This window comes from Dipodomys spectabilis, unplaced genomic scaffold (genome assembly GCF_019054845.1).
Source record: "Dipodomys spectabilis isolate Male_0828 unplaced genomic scaffold, ASM1905484v1 ptg000054l, whole genome shotgun sequence".
NCBI classification, from domain to species: domain Eukaryota; kingdom Metazoa; phylum Chordata; class Mammalia; order Rodentia; family Heteromyidae; genus Dipodomys; species Dipodomys spectabilis.
The window spans coordinates 11,673,978-11,693,220 of NW_024870731.1; the positions used below are offsets into that span (position 1 = coordinate 11,673,978).

At 40.3% G+C, this 19,243-nt stretch overlaps 1 protein-coding gene across 6 annotated transcripts in view; it reads right to left on the bottom strand.

The window, feature by feature from the left end:
- The window catches only part of Tbc1d5 (TBC1 domain family member 5), a 484,073-nt gene extending 469,128 nt beyond the window's left edge, over positions 1-14,945 (bottom strand). For 4 of the 6 annotated variants that reach the window (XM_042679819.1, XM_042679825.1, XM_042679824.1 and 1 more), the window contains exon 1: positions 13,757-13,931. The gene's annotated coding sequence lies outside the window, so the exon portion shown is untranslated. Of the gene's footprint in view, positions 1-13,756; positions 13,932-14,521 lie in introns of those variants that run through there. The other 2 variants (XM_042679822.1, XM_042679821.1) reach the window with 1 other exon arrangement.
- Between the last annotated feature and the right edge of the window lie 4,298 nt (positions 14,946-19,243).

Consider the following 19,243-nt stretch of genomic DNA (forward strand, 5'->3'; position numbering starts at 1 on the left):
CATAGCTGAGTCTGCTCTTTCCCTAGGCAACACTAGGCCCATTTAGTAGAGGTAGTAAATAATGAGCCTCCACCTCCCTTTACCTTGGGAGGGCATTCCTTTGGGACAGCTAGCACCATAGAAAGAAGCAAGATCCCCTAAACCTCACAGGTCATGTGGGTCACCGGAGAGGGCACTCCTTTGGGACAATTTTAACCATAGAAGGCAACAAGATCCACAAAACCTCGGAGGTTATAAAAGGTCACCTGAGACAACAGCTGGAACTTCTCTCTTGTGAGAAGGGGTCCTGCCAGTCCCTTCGCTGCCAATAAACCTTTTCTTTGTTCTTTGTACTTGGATGTCTTCTGTGGTTTTCTGGCAAAGTCTAATTTACTCTAATATTCCATCATACTTCAAAACCATAGTTCCTGGGATCCAAGAAAGTAAAGTAACCTTCTAACAGCAAAGAATTCTAGATCACGATTAGTGGTTTCTATTCTTATAAGAAACAGTTCTGGGACTCCTACCATTTCTAGTCCTATAGTATGGATTTTTCAAAGAAGTAGGCATTAAACTATCCACAGAGGAATACCATTCGTTAATGCTTGTAATCCCACTTCTCAAGAGGATGAGCTTGGATGACAGTTCAGTAACAGCTCAGGCAAAAATTCTCATGACTCTCAACCAATAAAAAGCTGGGTGTGTTGGTACACATCTGTCATCTCAGTTATGAGGGGAAAAATAACTAGTGCAAAAGGGCTGGAGGGGAGGCTCCAACCAGCACAGCAGCAAACAGGAAACACTGAGTTCAACCCCCCAGTACCACTAAAGGAAAAAATATCCAAAGAGGCATGTACAATTTATAAACAATATAGTATTTGTCTATCCTTAGCTTTAAAGTTACATTATTTAATTACATTGAATTTTCAAACAACACAAGTGTATGGAAGTAGAGCAGAGAAGCACGGCACAAGGAAACACGCAAATGAAACTTCAAAACCAAAAAAAGAAAAAAAAGAGAGAAACCACAGAGACTATATGAGTCTTCCATTGCCTGTACTATTTTAACAATTAATCTGTTCTCCTAAAACATACCACCCTTTCAAATAGCTGTCAGCCTCAGAATAAAAAGAACCTGGCCTCACCCTGGCTCTCCAGTTCTACTTTATGGTCTTGTACGCCATAAACCTGAGGCTCATGACGATGCAATTTTTGTACACATGCTTTAGACTGTCATGATTGTGTCTTTCTTCATGACTTTCCTTGTTCCAACATGTCTCTTTGCCTATCTTTTAGCATTTTGCCAGTACTGGGGCTTGACTCTGGCCCTCAGACTCTCATTCAGCTGTTTCATTCACAACTGAAGCTCTACCACTTGAGTCAGGGCTTCACTTCTAGCCTTTTTCTGGTTAATTGGAAATAAAAGTCTTGTAGATTTGTCTTCCAGGTCTGGCTTTTAACTGAGATCCTCAGATCTTATCACCCTGAGTAGTAGTGGCACATAGCTATCTTTACCAGCTCAATCATTCCAGTTTCCTACTTTTCTAAAAGCATTCCACAATAGCAAATAGATAACTGCACCTTTCTTGAATTTTTTAAAAAACGTATGTTCATCCCTAATTTAGCTCACATTCTAATAACTAAAATTATCTTCATTTTGAACTCTCTTCCAGTAGATTCTGAATACTGCAAAAACAATAACCAATTTTCTTTAGGTCCTTTACCTTCTTTCAGTGCCATTCAATAAATGTCTGAATAGTAATCCTATATTGGTTGTTAATAAATCATTTATTTCTGTTGTTTAAATATATACAGTTATGGGCTAGAGATGTAGATGGTAGAATGCCAACTGAACAAGCAAGCTGAGCAAGCAAGCAAGCGTAAAGTCCTGAGTTCAAACCCTGATACCAGTATTAAAACATATACATATACACAAAGTGAAGTTCCCAGAACTCAAGTTTCCATAATCACTACTACTACATATGTGCATAGGCACACTGATTAATAAATAATATTATAACACTGTCAAGGTAGTTGTTGAACTGATGAACTAAGCTGCTTTCAGATATCCATTCCCCAGACTTCTCAAATACTGCTTCAGTAACAAAGGCAACTCCATTTCCCAAGCACTCTGGTGTTCTGGCAACAACTTGATGAGCTAAAAGGGAGAAAGCAGAAGCCAGCACTTCTCTCCCTGCTTCCTGTGGCATCTCTGGCAAAAGCTATCTCTCCCAGTAACTCTAGTTCCCTCAGACCATTCAACCTTCTGATATCCTAGATTCCAATAAACAATCCTATACCTCTCCTCCCCACCTCCAACCCTGATTTCTGTATTCTGGTCACACCACCTTTTTGAATCTCTTCCCCATACCTGATAGTAGCATATAGGCTTCTTTCTGTGGCTAGTATCCGAGTTTTCTAACAGTGCTCTTTGGCAACTGAGCATTTCATTGCCTGTGGAACTAGTTCCTGGACTACTTTCCCTCTGTCTAATGACCTAACTATGCTTACTATTTTCTAGATGAATCTTGGCTAACTCTGCTTTTAAATGTCATTAAAGAAAGAATGTCTCAAACAATGTAAAGAGTTTGGAACAGTGAAGCATTAGAAACTTTAAACTGAAAAAAAATTATTACCCAAAACATTCTAAATTTAGAGGAAAAAAAGAATGCATTAAATTTTTAGAAGTAAAAATAAAAGAATCTAACATTTTATTTATACCAAAAGCATCCCTTACTGGGATAAAGTTAACTCAGCTGCAGTATTTGCTTGAATTAAGTCAATCACTTACAATAAAAATGTCACTTTTTTGAAACTTATTGAGAAGGGAAAATTGGAAGGATTATGGGATTTGGAGTCATTGCAGGCCAAGACATCTGTTCAGAGGGGAAAAAAAATGCTAAAGACCTCCTGTCAGTGACTTATTAAAATCCATAAACTCCAGTCCTTTCCTAAGACAAATCAAACTAGACTAATCAGATAAAAACATGTATGTTTCTCCAAATATATTCCATATGTTGTGTGTGTGTGTGTGCTCCTGGGACTTGAACCCAGAATCTGGGCACTGTCACTGAGATTTTTCACTCAAGGCTAGTCAGTGATTTATCACTTGAACCACAGCTCCACTTCTGGCTTTCTGGAGGCTAATTGGAGATAAGAGTCTCATGACTTTCCAGTCCAGGTGGCTTCTAACTGGGATCCTCACATTTCAGCCTCCTTGAATAGCTAGGATTACAGGTGCAAGCCACCAGCACCCAGGTTGATACATTTTTAAGATCATAAAACAGCAAAGCTGAAAAGAATCAATGTACTAACAGTTCAGTACAGTACTGACAACTGATCATATCAGGACTTCTCAAGAAATCCTCTTTATGGTGGGGGGGTATGATTGGGTGGGGGGGAGGGGGGAGGCTGGGAAGGGAGGTGAAGGGTAAACAAAGGAGGAGGCTGCAATGCTTGGTAAGAAATGTATGCATTATCCTGCCCATGTAATTGTAACCCCTCTGTACAGTATGTCCTCAAATAAAATAAAATAAAATTTAAAAAAAGAGAAATCCTCTTTAATGCAATCATTCCATCAAATTTCTGTAACAGAGCAATTCTCATAATTCACTCAGTGTTCATTTAGTATATTTCAGGAAAGGAGTACTTTAGAATATCTATTATTTGTTTTTAATTTTTAAGTAAATAATGACCTCTGAATGTATATTCTTAACCCCCACCAAAAAAATAAATTCACATTAGCCCCCTTGCTGAAGCCAAAATTTAATATCACAAACCTGGATAAAAGAAAGATAAAGAGCTAACAAGACACTAATAAGAGCAGGCTAAGCAATAATTTCAGACACATATAAATCATTTCATTTTATTTAAAAATATCCCTTGAGGTAATTTCACAGAAACAAAAACCCAAAAAGTTTTCAAAATTATTATAATCTTCCTAACCAGCAGAACTTCAGTTCTAGATTTTGAACACAATTGTATTATTTTCCCTTCTTTTTACTGGAATAATATACTATGAAGGTGAATTTAAACTAAAAATAAACCAAACAAATTCCTTTTTCTCAAAAAAAAGCTTAAAAAAAAGTTTCTAGCTCAAATATACTTAATATTACCCAAGCTTCAAATTTAACAAAATACATGTACAAATAACAGCGCTTTATTTAGCATCTACTATGTTCAGGATCTGCAAATAAACAAATTACAAAAAGAAATTACCTCAAAAATAACCTAAATAATTACCAGTACTTATATAGAGCACACTGATACAAAGATATTCAAAATGAGACCTCCCACTAACCTGGAAAAACAAAGCTCTAGAATTTAATTGGGCCCACTAAAGGTAGTATTGACATGACATGAGTGCTTTTCCTTTTCCCTCTCTTCATACAAGAGGAAAAAAGTAGTAAGAAAAAGAAAAGGTGCTCTCTGACACCTTTTTGAGCTAGTTTATTAGTCCTGTGGCCCCAAAGGTTGGGTTTTCCGTCAGTGTCATTAGCTTGACAAGACCCAGGGCCCTGTTTATTCTTTTTCTTCTCTTCTTTCTCACTACCATATATTTTTTCCATAATATGTTTTTCCCTAAAAGATGATTGTTCTTAAGGATTATTATTACTTTTTTTATTATAATACACAAATTTTACCATTTTAACCATTTTTAACTGTATAATTCAGTGTTTCTGTGAAATTGTCTCATAAATACATTTGCAATGTTGTACCATCATCACCACTATCCATTTGCAGAAATTTCATTATCTCAAACAGAAACTACCAATTAAACAATGATCCCCAATACATCTCCTCCAGCCCCTGGTAACTGTTCATTAATTTATTTTATTTTTTGGCAATTGTGGGGGGCTCGAATTCACGGCCTGGGCGCTGTCCCTGAGCCATTTTTGCTCAAGGTTAGTGCCTTTGAGCCATAGCTCCACTTCCATTTTGGTTGTTAACTGGAGATCAGAGTGTCATGAACTTTTCTGCCCCGGCTAGCTTGAACCCCTATCCTCAGATCTCAGCATCTTGAGTAGCTAGGATTACAGGCATGAGCCACTAGCATCCGGATGTTCATTAATTTTTTTGGGGGGGGTGGAAGGGGCTAGTTGCAGGGCTTGAATTCTGAGCCTGAGCATTGTCCCTCAGCTCTTCAGCTCAAGGCTATTGCTCTACCACTTGAGCCACAGCACAATTTCCAGTTTTCTGAGTGGTTTATTGGGAGGTAAGCGTCTCATGGACTTTCCTCCTGGGGCTTGCTCTGAACTGTGATCCTCAGATCTCAGCCTCCTGAATAGCTCAGATTAGAGGCATGAGCACCTGGCTCATTAATTTTTATACTACCATTTTTAAGCATAAAATGAAATCCTATAGACATGACCAATATCCAGTAAGTTTTCTAACTCTGCTATATTTATTCACCTGTTGTAGATATGCTTATATAAAATCAGGCTGTTTTGTCCGTAACATTATCACAACTTGACAATAATGACAATATTTTCTTGATATCTTCAGGCAGGAAGCTTCATGAAATGCTTATCTCTAATAAACTACTAAAAGGAAAAAAAAAGCCAGAAGTGAAGCTGTGGCTGAAGTGACTGAGTGACAGGCTTAAGCAAAAGAAGCTCAATAACAGCACTGAGTTCAAGTCCTAGGACTGGTAAAAAAAAAAAAGAGGAGTGGGAGGAAGGGACAAAACAATACTAACTTGTCTAAGACTATGTAACTAAAGAGAGGAGCCAATTTCTAATCCAGGCCCACCTAACTTTAAGGTCTGTTTGACCTTCCCACTATTCTATGGGAAAAGAATAGTAACCCTTGTTCATGGGTTAAGAACACATCTCTACACCGGACACTGGTGGCTCACACCTATAATCTAGCTACTCAGGAGATTGAGATCTGAAGATCAGAGTTCAAAGTCAGCCTGGATAGACTCTGAGACTCCTTGAGTGGTAGAACAAAAGCTTTAAAAAACGTTTAAGCAAAAAAGCTAAATGAGAGCAGGAGGCCCCACTTCTTGCACACATATTTAAAAAAAGAGCATTCTTAAAAGACTCTTATATTCCATGGAAGGAAAAGAATCCTAGTTTAAGGAATGCAATAGACAAATGATAAATGGCACCACCTGATAATCCCCCAGGGATTCAGAGCCATCAAACTACAATCCCACCCCAGAACAGCAACAGTTGTAATGTTAGTAGCTTCTCTTGGATTTCACCCAGGTACTTGCTGGGACACCTTGGAAGGTACCTGTTCTGGGAAATTCTAAAAGGGGTACTTATAATCCCCACTAGTTATCAGCAAACAGAAAATAGCCAGGACCTATAATTTGGGCTCCATTTTCTAGCAGTGTTGTATTGCACAACTTTCATCAGAAAGTCAAGGCTGTTCCTCTTCAATGCATCTTCTACAAGGTGGTCATACCAGCATTACAAGTTTAATTTCACTAGTGGAAAATTATTCTGAAGGCTTTCTTATTAAAAGTGGGGATTCAACTGTTTTTGGCTCAACATTTTTATTTTAAACTTAAGGACAAAAGAAAAATTGATAATTCTGAAACACTGTTGCGCTTAACCAATGTTTATTATTTGGCTTTCTAAACTAATATCTGTACTACAAAACCAACATTTGTGTTTCAGCATCTCTCAAGACAGCTCTGAAGAGAACTTTAACAAAATTCCCAAAAGTGCACAGCGATGTGCAGATTAACAACAAAGCTATTTTCATGAGAAATATGTCACTACACAATTACACATGATGTGTAAACATCATGCATGTAATTATACAAATCTTCACAGTACAGAAAATATATGGCCTGCTTCAGGTTGAACACAACATAGTGTTTTACAGTTTTCTACAGTTTTTTTATGTAAGTTAAGAGGAATATACTCATAAAATAACAGCGTGGTTTATTATCACCAAATGTTTAATACCTTACATAATTACATGTGTTATATTTTTCAGTAACTAGCAGGGCAGTAGGTTTGTAGCTTTACCACAAGCATGTAAGTAATTTTACACTGTAAGATTAGAATGGCTACCATGTCACTAGGGAATACAAATTTCAGCTTCATTATAATGTTGTAAGACTACCATCATATATGTGTCTATTAACAAAAAGATCATTATAAGCATTATAAATATTTCCTGATTATTTTAGAAAATTCTTTGATTAGGTATTATTTTTATAATAGCAAAACAAAGTTTTTCCTAAAGACAAAACCATCATACTGTGACTATTAGAGCTAATAGGTGTCCACAAGCAGGATTCTATTTACACATGTGCACGACCACTGCCCTGCAATAAACTATCATATAGAATGAAAGCCAACCAATTTTTAAAAGGCAGTCATTTCTTCTAAATGTTCTTTACAGCTAGTAAACAGTAGTCAAGCATTTTTGTCTTAATAAAAATTATAAAAACCTGTAATCACCTATAACAACTATTTTGAATCTTAAAACCATTTTGTTTCTAGGCAAATGAACTAAGAAATATGATCATTTTTCAATTACAAAATGTTTTCATGGAATCAATCAGCCACAGAAACCAACGCAGTATTCACAATGGCTATTACCTTTAGATGTACCATCAAACTAATGAATATTTAATGAGCATCTACTATATGCCAAGCCCTATACTCCAAGATCTGTCTAGTGGATACAATCACTATGATGAATACAACTATATACAAAACTAATGTTATGGCAAGGTGCCAGTAGCTTGCACCTATAATCCTAGATACTCATGAGGTTGAAATCTGAGGACTATGGTTCAAAGGCAGAGTGGGCAGGAAAGTCTGTGAGACTCTTATGTTCAATTAACTACAAAAAGCTGAAACTGGAGCTGTGACTCAAGTGGTAGAGGACTAGCTTTGAGCACAAAACCTCAGGGACAGTGCCCAGGCCCAGAGTTCAAAGTCCCTGGACCAGGACAAAAGAAAAAAAAGTCATTATTTAAGGAAGCAAAAGAATAGAGTCAGTAAGAAGATTGTATTCTAGACTCCACAAATTTTACCTTAAAATTTTAAACCAATCCTTATACACGACTATTAAAGACAAAAAAAAAAGCTGGGCGCTAATGGTTCTCACTTGTAATCTTAGCTAGTCAGGAGGCTGAGATCTGAGGATCACGGTTCAAAGCCAGCCCAGGCAGGAAAAGTCCATGAGACTCTTATCTCCAATAAACCACTCAGAAAACGGGAAGTGGCAGGCACTGTGGCTCAAGTGGTAGAGCACTAGCCTTGTGCTGAAGAGCTGAGGGACGGTGCCCAGGCCCAGAGTTCAAGCCCCACAATCGACATAAACAAAAACAAGATATCGAAGATATCTTTTCTTATGCTTTTGTTTCCTTGTTTTAAAATATCTGAACTAAAGTTTTATTTTAGTCTCCAACATTACCATTTTTCAATTTCTTTTTTTTGTTGGTTGTGGGGCCTGAACTCTGGGCATGGGCTTTGTCCCTCAGCTCTTCAGCTCACGGCTATTGCTCTACCACTTGAGCCACAGCACCACTTCCAGCTTTTTTTGTTTATGTGGTGCTGAGAAATGGAACCCAGGGCCTCATGCCTGCAAGGCAAGCGCTCTACCACTGAACCACCTTCCCAGCCCCACTAATTTTCATTTTCATCCAAAATATAAACAGTCTTCTTGGCTAGCCCATACATTCTTATCTCAATTGTACAATTTTTATTCAGTTCATTAATATAGTCAGTCTTGATTATGTAGAGATAATCAATCAACCATACAGCAAGATCATCTAGAATAATGACAATAAAGAGAGCTGGAGGCATGACTTCAGGCACAGGCCTTAAAGTTCAAACCCAGTAACCACCTACATGATATTACATATTTTAGACACATATACACACACTCATTTAACCCTGAAAACTTTGTAAGGTAGTTACTATTATCATGACTTTTAAAATTGAGAAATTAAGGTACAGTTGAGGCTGACTGGCCAAAATATTAGTATAGCCAGTCCACTCTAGCTCACACTTGTAATCCTACTTAGCAAACTCAGTTCTGAATACTACAGTTCAAGGCCAGCCCCAACAAAAAGTATGCAAGACTCCATCCCAACCAATAAAAAGTTGGGTGCAGACATTCCTGCCTAGCTATATAGGCAGTACAAACAGAAAGATAGCAATCCAGGCCTGTCCAGGAAAAAAATGAGACCCTATTTTTTTTTAATGGCAGCAAAAAAGCTGGTGGAGTAGTTAAGTTAGCATACCTGCCTAAGCAAACATAAAGCCCTGATTTAAAACCACCAAGTGGATACTCCCTTGTGTTTACTGCAAATCACAACTTGGCCCAGGAAGCAGGCAGACCCAATGCTGCTATGCATCCCATATGATGGCATCAGAGAAAAGAAATGGAAAGCCAGCAATCAGCAAGCAGTAAGGATGCACTAATATTCAAAGGAGAACAAGAGAGACAATCTGGACAATTCTGACAGATACTACTTCTTAATTTCTTTTTACTGATGAAGATATAATGCTACTTCTGCTATACAGGCATTATTTTTAAATGTTTGTGGGCCATTTGTAGGCAAATGTAGATAAGCATTTTTTCCAAACATTTAAGGTTGAATTGGATAAAGCATTTAAACCAGAGATTTGTTCTTATACTGACTTCTTTCTGAAACTCTTCATTACTGGAAAAATAGCAAATGGATGATACTAAAAGTAGTACACAGGCCCCCTCATCCCAACACCCAATGCTACCACCTCCTATTACTCAAGTGCTAGTAACACTATATACACTGCCATTCTAGCAGTCTACCCATGTTAAAGATGTCTTAGATCCGGAATTCAAATACTACTCCTAAGTCCAGTGCAGATAATGAGAAAAAGGGAGAGGGGGAATGATTGAGGGAAAGATGACATGAATTTTTTATGACACACAAATAATTCGACTTAGAAGCTGACCCTTTAGAAAGTAGAGCTATTGCTCAAGTGGTCAAAATACCACAACTCTTTATACTAAAATTTTTCCTTTCTAGCTGTTCATTATTTAAATATATACAATAACAACCAGTGCTTAGTTTTTATTGTCTTTTACTGGCCAAATGAAAAGCAATCTAGTCAACAGCTAAGCCCTTTTTTTTTTTTTTCTGGCGGTCGTGGGGCCTGAACTCTGGGCATGCGTGCTATCTCTCAGCTCTGTAGCTCAAGGCTAGCGCTCTACCACTTGAGCCACAGCACCACTTCCAGCTTTTTCTGCTTATTGGTGCTGAGGAATGGAACCCAGGGCCTCAGGCATGCAAGGCAAGCACTCTACCACTGAGCCACTTTCCCAGCTCTAAGCCTAAATTTTAATTTACCCATTTACCAATATATAGACAGATGTGTAAAATTAAAATATAGAGAAACAGTTAATATCTAAAGCATAAGCATTATGATAACAAACAGAACAAATCAACAACATATCCAAGGCAGGTGATCGGAAGGTTCAAACAGGACCTAAAGAACTAAAAAACTTGCTAGTCAAAAGGAAGCTCTTTAAAGAATGACATAGAAACTGAGAAAGAATGACTGATCCGGCACACAAGTACAAGAAAAATACAACTTTGTAAACTGCAACATCTTAATCAGAAGAGATTATACATTTTGACAAGTTTCATTTCAGAATGGGATAAAATGAAAGAAATAAAGAATAGACAATATTTTTCCTTTTTTAAAAATTAAAACGCCTAATTCTCAACAATACTAAAAAAAATACTAAAGAACTATCATTAATTTACTTTCTAACAAATAATTTTAAAAAGCAGTGCTGGGAAGGTGGCTCAGTGGTAGAGTGCTTGCCTCGCATGCATGAGGCCCTGGATTCGATTCCTCATCACCATATAAACAGAAAAAGCTGGAACTCTTGCAGTGGCTCAAGTGGTAGAGGGCTAGCCTTGAGCTGAAGGGACAGTGCCCAGACCCAGAGTTCAAGCCCCATGACCAATAAATACATAAACAAATGGCAGCCATAGAAGTCTGTTAAGAGGAAGGACTCTGGAGTCAAGTTAGCGAGGCAAAATCCCAGCCATGTAAAACTTGGGATATGTAACTTACCTCCACTGCCTCACTTTACTTTAAGGTCATTGTGAAGATTAAACATACTTTATAAAGTGCTTAGAACAGTTCATGGCACTTATAGTGCTTCAAAAGTAGTGTTACACATATAATTTGTGACTAAAAGTAATTGCTACTGTAAGAGGCAACTTTTTAAAAACTGCTTTTGTGGTAAATTAAAATTCATACAGCTTTTTATCAGTGCCTTTAGATCTGAACTATTCTTAGCTGAAGTCAACTTTGGAATCATCTTGGGCTCCAGATTCACTGATAAATACCCTGTAGGGAAGGTAAACTGCCACTCAAACAAGCAATGTCCTCTTCTTATCATCGTAAATAAAACAGCCAAAACTCAGCCAACCAATTTATTCCTGTTCTGTTCCAATAATAAAGTGTTAACTTCTCCAAGGACAAAGACTGAGCTAAGGGTCAACCAGGCCACACACATGCATCCTGGGACTGTTTTAACTACTCATTCCTTTCTCACCAACTTTTCTCCATTTTCCCTGTTTAAACAACCTGAAGACAATGCCTGTAACCTGAAGATGGCTGAAGGCATACTGAAGTACTTACTATCTTTCCAGGGCTACCATGCAATAAATCTTCTTTCTCTGCCTTTATTATGTCTATTTTTAATAAGTAATTGTACAAAGGGGTTTCAATTCTAGAAGTTATGGGTATACTGCATCTTGATCAGTGTCACCTCTTCCATCATTTTCCTCCATCTTTCTTAACACCAAGATTCTTCATGTGACATATGGGAGGTGGGGGGAGCAAGTGGCTCAACCTAACTTTAGACTCCAGGATTTGGGGCCCAAGATATTAAAAACCGAGTTTCACTATATTTCTATATTAGTTAGCATGCATGAGGTCCAAGATTCAATCTTCAGCACCATAAGTTTTTTAATCCATTTTTATGTAACATAGATGAAGTTGTATGTAACACTCACTTTAAACACTTTGTTATAAATAAAAAATTAGGAAAAAATTCTGAATCCAGTAAGGTACACCCTCAGATAAGTGTGACTCTCAATTGTTTAAAATTGCTTCCAAGGTTCAGGAATATACCACCCAACTGAAGCTGCATTTCAAGGAATAAGGAAACATAGTTCGGCCAATAAAACATATCTTTATCTCAGTAGTATCTCAGTGTCTTTATCCAAAGACACCTGATTTCTAGCCTTAATGTTGATAAAACTCAATTGCTTACAGTGGAACATCTTTCTGCCAAAATTACCCAGAACTTCTACACAGAGAATTTAAAAAAAAAAAAAAAAACAGTATCACAGGGCAGGTGATGCAGGTCCCACACTTCACAGACAAGGTATAAGCACTCCTCCTATTCCCTTCCCAGGGATCCAGATTTAGCTCATGGTGCAAAAGGTAGTTTCCTAGACAAGGTTTCTGCATTCTTTTGCCTTTTGGCTCTTCTATCCAGCCACCTATACTACAAGAAATATATCTTAGCACAAAACTTTCCTGAGTCCTTAGTACTCAAAGATTGTGCCTTAGTACTGCATCATACAGATCTACTGAATTAGTACTCCAAATTCTTTAACAAGAGCACCAGGTGACTGATTCTTATGGTCACTGAAGTTGTACACTTCTCTGCATGACGCTGCCGCAGATGGTTTTTAATAATTAAAAGGTATTCGTTTACATTCGAATTCAGACATACAGCATGAAAAACCACCAAGACATGGAACCAGAAGTGCCCAAAGAAAAACAAGTATTTAAATGAATTTCTTTGCTACTGATAACCAGAATTTCAAGTTTTTTTAAACAATGCATTTAGTGTTCCCAGCTTTTATTTTGTGCAGCAGCATATTAAAATACTTTTATAAGTACCACACTTTAATATACTAAAAGTACAATGGGAATTTCTCGCGCAAATGCAGCCCCCAAAATACACAATATGCACATTCAAATTTAGTCGGATTCAGACTTGACAAAACAAACTCTCCCGAGAAAGTGCCTTCTAACTGGTGGGGGCGGGGGGAGTCCAAAAAGCTCATCTTTAACCACTCACTGGTCACACATTCCTTACACTATGTTACTAACTAGTAGTGACCAGACTCTGGTCCACTTGTATGTGTGTTCGCGGGAAGAGTATAGGCAGGAAGACCAACTTCTCCTCTCTGCAAAGTTTTCCTCGTGCCCTGACAAGCCCGGAAACTCGTACATTCTTACAGGTGAAGGACCTTCCGTCCGAGTTCAACAAATGAAGGCCAAAGGCAAGAACGACTCTTTTCAAGGCAGCAATGCCGAGAGGTTGGCGGGTTCCGGGCCCGCTTCTCTTCCGGCCTGGGAAGGAAGCATGGAGCCTTCGGCCAAAATGAACAGGAAACTAACCAAGTAGGGAGTTGGGAGGGGGTTGGGAGGGGAAGAGCTGCTGCCACCCAGCTCGGCCCCCTGGGCTGCCACCCGCCGGGTTCCAGAGTCGGCCTGGGCCTCGCGGGGAAGGGGCGGGGTGGAGGCGCGGGGAAGGCGGCGGGGGCCCCGCGCCAAGTCCCGCCGCCGGCGCGCGCACCGAGGGGGCCCGGGGCGCGGCGGCGGCGGGTCCGCGGCTCGCAGGCCTGCCCGGCGGCGGCCAAGACGCCAGGGGAGGGGGCCCTGCCCCGAAGGGGGAGCGGAGGCCGGGGCCAGAGCCACTGCATGTGGGGGGCTGCACTGAGGTGAAGCGAGGCGCGCTCGGGCTGCTTTACGATTATCATCATTATTATTGTTACCTGTGGCGCAGAAGGGTTCCCCAGCTCCTACTCCCTGAGTCCTCCTCCTCCTCCCCTCTCTTTTTTTTTTCTCTCTCTCTCTCTCAATCTCTTTCACTCTCTCTCTCCCTCAGTAGGGCGGGCGGGCGCTCGCGGAACCAGCCGGGCCCGGCCCGACCAGAAAGAGAACTGGGCGGGAAGGGGTGGCGGCGGTGACCAGCGACCACGTGACCACGCTCGCGCCGTAACGGCGGCCGCCTCCTGCCGCGCGCCCTCTCGGCGCTCCACCTCTAATAACCCCGCGGCCCGGCGCCCGAGAAGCCCTTGCGCAGGCGCCGGTCCGGGCTAGGAGGCTGCGCGGGCTCGAGACAAGCTCGCTCCCCGGACTGGGCTTCTGGGGCCTTCCAAGTGGGAAGTGGGAGGGCGGTGGATTGGGAGGAGGAGGCCACGCGCATGCGCCTGGGACTCCTTCCTCTCGCGTGTGGTGGGCGCTGCGCTGGAGGCTGTGAGCCTACTACTGGGTCTGAAGTCAGAATCACAGCCTCGGTTACCTTCCGGTTGGGGGATTTAGGAGAAGAAAACACGTCAGTCTTTGGATCCCTCCTAAGAGCCTGGTACACTTCCTCCTCACAGGTCCATAGCTTTACCATTCAGTGTCTAATGCGGCTACTCCGCTTCGTGGGACTCGCTGGCACTTTGTTTAGAACTACTTTTGTAATGTAGCCCGTAAGGGTCTGAAAGAGAAGTTATTGTTTACCAGCCCACAGTGCAGAACTAGGGTGTTACCTTCTCCTCGGGTAGTCTCTCCGCACACTTGACTTCTCCAGCTCCCCCAACACCCCTGGCTTGGCCTCAGCTTCATCACTGTTTGTGTGAGAGATGCTGATGTTTTTACTTCCCCTTCGTGAAAGTCTTTAAATAGCAATGCTAATGAGTGTGGTGAGTACTTCACTCAGTGTAAAGAAAAACAGATCTGTAGTCTTTTATTAACCTACCCTGACACGTTCCAAAGGAACCTGATTCTGTGAGGTGCAGAATTGGAAACCAAGGCAGAGAAAGGTCCCATTTCCAAAATTAGCTAACGTCCAAGGAAGGAACCTTATGTGGGAGAACTTGAAGGCAGAGACTCCATTTTACACAGGGACCTCTTCTTTTCTTGATGCCTTTCTTATATTGGCAAAGGTTGAACAGGGCAACTGGATTAAGTGCCTTCGGCTAGATTTAATCAGGGGTAAGGGCTAATAAATAAAATTCCTACTTGAGAGTTCTGGCTGGTCTAGTCATTATTACTGTTAGCCTGTAAATACACACGCACACACACATGCACAGGCATACTGCAAGATATGCATCTTCTAGCAGCAAGTTCAGCATTTGATGAAGACCATTTTATCTGGACAAGGTGAGTAGCATACAGGAAAATAACTAGAAACTAGAAGGCAGACTATGGCCTAGTCAGATAGGGCAAGGCTGTGTCACGAAGGCAGAGGCCTAAGAGAAAACTAATCATTGCCAAAGGCTGTCCTCCCTTCAGCTTCCACTTTTCCAAGAGAACATGTACATCTTCTATGCTGAAGATAAGGAATGAACATGGATGTCAAAGCAGAGAATCCACTAGCACACAAGTAGCTACAAACCAAATACCCCCAATTGTTATTTTTCTAAGAATGCTGATGTTCAGGTTTAATTTTAATTCTTCCTTAAACATATGAATTGTATTTTGAGTAGTATTAACTTGAGATTAATTTTTATGCAATGTTTATGTTTGATGGAATTATTAATCATCAGCTTGATTAGTTTCTTTTCCCAAGATTGCAAGCCACTCTGTTTTGTCAGGGATCTAACCTACCCCTCAGGGTTTTTTTCTTGGAAAGAAGCCAGAGAAAAACTAGGTCTTTTGAGCTATTGTTTGTGGCCTAAAGGGTCACTGCTGTTGAGGACTACCTGGGCCTTTCAGTTTAAGGACTGGTTTCCCTCACCTTTTGAATGACAATGCGCCTCTAAATAATCTTGGAGTCTGGGTAACTCTTCCCTTGCCTTGTGGAAAAATTTGGGTAATCCTTTAGAAGTTCACAAGAAAAGATGAGACGTTAAGTTTCCATCCAGAGAAGAAAGTTCATGTTATGTACACTGTAGACAGTTCTTTTTTTCTTTTGCTTATTTCTTTCTTTTCTCTCTCTCTGTCTCTCTTTTTTTTTTTTTTGTCGGTTGTGGGGTTTGAATTCTGGGCCTGGGCACTGTCCCTCAGCTCTTCAGCTCAAGGCTAGTGCTCTACCACTTGAGCCACAGCCCCACTTCTGCCTTTTTCTGCTTATGTGGTGCTGAGGAATCGAACCCAGGGCATCATGAATGCAAGGCAAGCACTCTACCACTAAGCCACCTTCCCAGCCCTGTAGACAGTTCTTTACCTTCATGATCACATGGCTGACAGATGGTTATATAGCATACTATGGCTGTCTAGCATAGGAAGAATCTTACCCTCCTATCACTAGCCTGGGGAAAGATCAAAATTCAAGGTATAGTTTCTACCAATGTGAAAAGGCTGTTTGCAATACACACATACACAAACACATATACAAACACATGCAGTCACAAGATCATTTCCTCTGCTACACTTTGTGGCATCCACAGAAATAACTCTACTCAGATCTCAACCATAGCTTTCTTAGAACTAATATTTACTAGTGGGTCATCTCAAACGTGAAGATCCCAGATTCTTGGCATCTCCAACAAAAAAACTGAATGAAGATACATAAAAGTGACAAAACAAGTAGTTTAATAAGTGAGAAAAAAGGTATTCTGTTCAGGGAAACAGTGGGCTGAGCTAACTGGCTCAAGAGCAAACACGGTTAAAACTTTAAGTTTTCTATGGTTTGGAGCATATAGGAGGAATTTATGGTAATAATACTGGTCTGGGTTTAGGGAAATGAGGGATCATGACTTGGAAGATTTTTGGAATAAATCTGTCCATGTACAAGGTTGCCATCCCATGGTTGTAAGTATGAGATGCAACCCAAATGCATGAAGTCCTAAGCAGGAGTTTTTGGACAAAGGTCAGGTGAATGACTCATGCAGTTCCACTGCACAGTTTGGTTAGAAGTGCCTAGGAGTTTATCCTCTCCTAGAGAGAAGTCCTAAATGCAAACTGACCACTAATTAACCCTGAGGAGGAGTGGCTATGGCAGTACTAGGGAGAAGACAGGACTCAAGAATGTCTCCTAGGGTATGAGTAGGAGAGAGGTTTGGTTTCAGCATTCTTTCCCTATTCTTTCCCTGCCTCAACATCACAGTTCCTCAATCATCTTTTCCCCGTAGTTTTCCTAAGTGAAAGGTCTACACTCTGATCTGGTACTCCCTTGACCCACTCTCAATCACACTCTGCATTTTGCCTTTATCCTACATTGCTTTTCTCTCAGTATGAGTTTTGTGGACCCAAGCCTATCTTGATTCTCTTGCTTCTCTGAGGGCCTGAACTGAAACACACTCTCATTTAAGGACCATTTAGGTAATCTGCCCCTTTTTCTATGTTCTTGCAGCAGATACTTTGGGGACTATTTGTCCAGTTCACAATAAGAACTGTCAATCACATCCTTCAGTTACCTTTTCTTTCTTTCCCATCATAATCCCCCATCAAAAAATGTGAAACAAATAAGCTAATCAGTTTCTCTTTCTGAGATAATTGAGATTAAAAGCCAATTCACTGGTCAGTCTGTTTGTGTGGCTGGAACTGTAATGCTTATAAGCATAGGAGTATTTTATCAGCTGAGAAAAAAAAAAAAAAAACCAAGAAAATAGAAACCACTTCATTCATTTACAACAGAGGAAATTCAATAAAGGCAAAGAAAGGTGATGAAAGAGCTAGACATAACAGAAAGAATGGGATATTGCCCAGAGATTAGCAACAGCAACAGGGAACTGTTCTCTCCTTAGCTGACAAGACATAGGAAGAAATCATGTTTCATGTTTCTAAGGCTCCCATGATAGGGTCATCTAGTGGGTCTACACCATGGAACACACAGAATCTGAGAAGTTCTATGCAGAGGGAACAACTGGAGGAAACTTTTCTCAGAAAGTAGCTGTAAGAAAAGCAAGCATTAGCTAGGCACTGGTGGCTCACACCAATAATCCTAGCTACTCAGGAGGCTGAGACTTGAGGATCCCGGTTCAAAGCCAACCCTGGGCACGAAAGTCCATGAGACTCTTATCTCTAATTAACCACCAGAAAACCAGAAGTGGTGCTATGGCTCAAGTGGTAGAGCGCTCACCTTGAGCTGAAGAGCTGAGGTACAGCATCCAGGCCCAGAGTTCAAGCCCCATGACTGACAAAAAAAAAAGAAAGAAAGGAAAAAGAAAAGAAAAGCTAGCATTTATAAGGTACAGCTAGCTCAGTCAACATAAAAGAATAAGAGAGGGTCTATTTCCTAAAGAAGGGCCACAGCTGTTTGACAGAGTCAAGAGATGTTTGGGAAACAAAACAGTAAGGATTCACTATACTCTCTTTGTTAGTTACCCACAACACCATTTTCATACATAATTTCAAATCACCTTCACCTAGTACAAAGCAATCAGCTATATACTAATCCTATATTAAAAAATAATTATTAGTATTATTCAACCAGTCAATCACTGGAATTAGCTTTGGTTCTGAAGTCATTTTAGTTCTCATCCTAGTCATGGAAAACAAAAATGACATTCTTTAGAGAGTCTATCAAAATTTAAAAAGCTAAAATCAGAAATTGATTTGTATGTAGTGTCTACATACCTATGTGTGATAGACTGCTGGCTCCTCCTCCCTTCCAAATCTATTTTTCTCTTCTTTCATTGGAATTGAGTTTTAGCTGGGAACACAGCCATCCATCTGGAGGCTACATTTCCCATTTCCCCTTGTGTCTGGGTGTGGCCATGTGACTTAGTTTTCTTCCCTGGAATGTAAGAAGGAGCAATGTGTTCACTTTCCACATTACTTGCATAAAAGATAATTGCTTGCCCTATACTGCCTCTCCTTCCCCATTCCTGCCACCTGAAACATAGCAGGGTGGCAACACAGCTTCCAAAGGGTACAGGCTGGCAGAGCAATTAGATGGAAGGAAGCTAGATCTCAATGTGCTTTGTAGGGAAACTACCTACAACCTGGACTGGCCCACAACAACTTTAATTAGAGAGAAATAATTGCATTCCTTATTTAAGCCACTGAATTTTGTGTGTGTGTGTGTGTGTGTGTGTGTGTGTGTGTCAGTACTAGAGCTTGAACTCAAGACCTAGGAACCTCCCTGAGCTTCTTTTACTCAAGGCTAGCACTCTACCACTTAAGTCACAGCTTCACTTACGGCTTTTCTGGTACTTTATTGGAGATAGAGTCTCATGGGCTTTCTTGCCTAGGCTGGCTTCAAACCACCACCCTCAGATTTCAGTAGCTAGTAGCTAGGATTATAGATGTGAGCCATCGGGTAACTGGGTATCACTGAATTTTTATTTTTTTAAGGCTACGTAAACTATATACCATCTAATATC